General features: G+C 32.5%; 1 protein-coding gene across 1 annotated transcript in view; it reads right to left on the bottom strand.

The window, feature by feature from the left end:
* The window catches only part of SLC25A26 (solute carrier family 25 (S-adenosylmethionine carrier), member 26), a 210,961-nt gene that overhangs the window by 68,557 nt on the left and 139,502 nt on the right, over positions 1-2,902 (bottom strand). The window lies entirely within an intron of this gene.

The raw sequence follows: 2,902 nt of genomic DNA, 5'->3' as shown, positions 1-2,902 counted from the left end.
TAATCTAAATGAGTAATCATTAACTGCCTGGCAAGATGTAATCAATTCTAAGTAAGAATATTTGAAACAAAAAAGATGTGCAGCAAAGTAATATCTCCTAAGAACTTAACTAAAAGTATTAAATTATGGCAGGAATACCAAAGGGTTGGAGAAAGGCTAAATATAGTAGGAGTAAAAGTATCCTAAACTTCTCGGCTGGCTGTGGGGAAAGCAAAAAAGGAGACAAGTGAAAATATTCTAAAGTTCTCACCCTACTGATGAGTGGAAGTAGGTGATACAAGACATAGCAGAGTCAAGATGGTAAGGAAAGTCACAGTTATCTCATTTTTAAATAACGGCATAGAAATGTTTCTAATTATGAGTACGGGGCGGGGGGAAGTAATCATTAATGGAATGGAAATACATAGTAGAATTTCCAAAGTAACAAGAATTTTTAAAAAAAGGAATCTGAAATAACTTGATCAAACCAGCAAAAATAAGAAAAGGGATAAGAAACTACAAGTTAAAATATGTAGCGAACAAAGCAAGATAAAGGGAAAACTATATGACACACAAAGAAAGTAAATCATTCCATTAAAAGACCTAGCTATATTGTTTAAAAGAAAACAAAATGACAAAGAAATGTCAGAAAAAAAAGGAAAGGCATGGAAATTATATTCAAAAGGTTAAAATGACTAAATGGGATTTCTTTTTAAAAGGGGGTATTAAATGATGATAAAAGCCACACTTTATGAAGAAGGAATGTCATAAACCAATACTCAAACAAAAACATGGCAGTTAAGTGAATTAAAAACTGAAACAAGATGGGGTGCCTCCTGTCACCAGTATTAAACAACATTCCTTAACGGTGTTGGTGAACACAGGAAGATAAGAAAATGAAATACCTTGGTAGAAACATGGGAAAAGGAGGTGAGAAAGGGAGAAGTGAAAGAATCCTTCTTAATCTCATATAATGACTTTGGCCCTAGAAAACCCCAGAGTGTCTAGCAAAACAGTTCTAGATTTAATCAGAAAGTCAGGTAATGTGGCTGATTACAAAGAACATTTTAAAAGTCAATACCTTTTAAAACTATTCTATCAATAAAGCTCCTAAAATGAAAACGGAAGAGGCAGGGACCCCCTTCCATTCACAACAGAGGCAAAAACTAGAAAATAACTAGGGATAAATTCATTAAGAGGAGTGTATGATCTGTAATATACAAAGAAAACTATAAGATTATATCAAAAGATACCAAACAAAATGTAAAAAAATAGAAACTCTACTATATTCTTGTAAGTTTTCCCAAGATTAATACATACATTTAATATTCTTTCAATTAGAAAGCTTTTAAATTGTATAGTAATCTTAATATTTAAATGGAAGAGTAAATGCCCAAACATAGCCAAGAATATTTTGAAAAAGAGTAAGAAGTAAATGAGGGAAGTGGGGGAGAATTCATGTTTAGATATCAGAATATTCTATATAAAGCTACTTAATGCAAATCAATGTACTATTAGCCAAAAGTAGATAAAATTATTTATATGTGAGAATTTAATTTATTAAAAGGAAGGGAAAGGTGCTAGCATAATTAACTAATGGCAACTAGAAGAAAATGGAACCCCATCTACCTCAGACACAATAGATAAATGCTAGACAGATCCAATTTAAAAAATTGTTTTGGTAAGAAAAAATACAAAAAAATCTAAGATGACATATGTATATTCTATAGACAAGGAAGACCTTAAGCATATTTGACTATTAAAAAAAAATTTAATTTCTATAGCAAATAATGGAAAAAGCAAAAGAACGGACAATAGATTTAGGGAAAATATTTCCAACACAGAGGACAGAGGCTTAATATTTACACATACAAAGAACTCTTACAAATTGACCAGATGAGCACCTAGGGAAAAAAAGGGCAAAGAACAGAAAAGGGGCAAATTCAAGGAAGAGCAAACCCTAAGGGTCAATGTCCCCCCCAAAATATACAAGACGACATTCAAGCTCAGGGCAAAGCAAACTAAACTACCAGTGAGCTATCACTTAACATCAGATGGGCAAAATTTGTAAGATCTATTTTGCCCATTACAGGTAAGAATCCAAGGAAAAGCTTCCTCTCGTACATTGCTGGTGGATGTGCGAATTGCTAGTTGTTTTTTTTTTTAATGTCATAAATCTAGAAACATCTATGTTTAAAAATACAAAATCTTTAGATACAACAATCCCACTCTAAGAAATGTACCCCACAGAAATAAAGTTATCAGAGGGTTGTGGGAAAAAAAAAAAAAGAAATAAAGTCATCAGCAAGGATACCTACACAGAGATCCTTACTGCAACACTGTTCACAGTGACTAACATCCAGAAACAAGGTGTATGTCATTAATAGGGAAATAGCTGGATATGTCAAAATACTCCCCTACCACAGAATGGTAAGCAGCCAGTTAAAGGAATGAATTAGAACTGTATCAATTGACAGGAGGGATTTCTATAGGTATTATTAAAACAGAAAAACAAAATGTAAAGAAAAATATGTATCATGTAAGACCCCTTTTATAAAGCATAAAATAAAAACTGTATTTGTACATGATTGACAGTATGGAGACAAACATAAAGGAGATACATCACAAATACATGTGTACACATTAAGCTATTAATATAGGGTATAGGGGAGAGGGAAAGAGGAGGGAAAATTGAGCAAAGAAGTAGAAGGAAAAACAAAACACCCAATCCACAGCAGATATGATGTATAGGCTTATGACAAAGGAGTTATGTTCTGATAAGCCCATAAGTCGAAAACGTACTTAATGCACCTAACTTAGTGAACATCATAGCTCAGCCTATCTGAAATGTGCTCAGAATGCTTACATTAGCCTACAGTTGGGCAAAAACATTTAAAACAAAGCTTATTTTATAATAAAATAT

This window comes from Propithecus coquereli, unplaced genomic scaffold (genome assembly GCF_000956105.1).
Source record: "Propithecus coquereli isolate 6110/MARCELLA unplaced genomic scaffold, Pcoq_1.0 Scaffold1, whole genome shotgun sequence".
Classification (NCBI taxonomy): Eukaryota; Metazoa; Chordata; class Mammalia; order Primates; family Indriidae; genus Propithecus; species Propithecus coquereli.
This window is presented reverse-complemented; position numbering and strand designations above follow the sequence as displayed.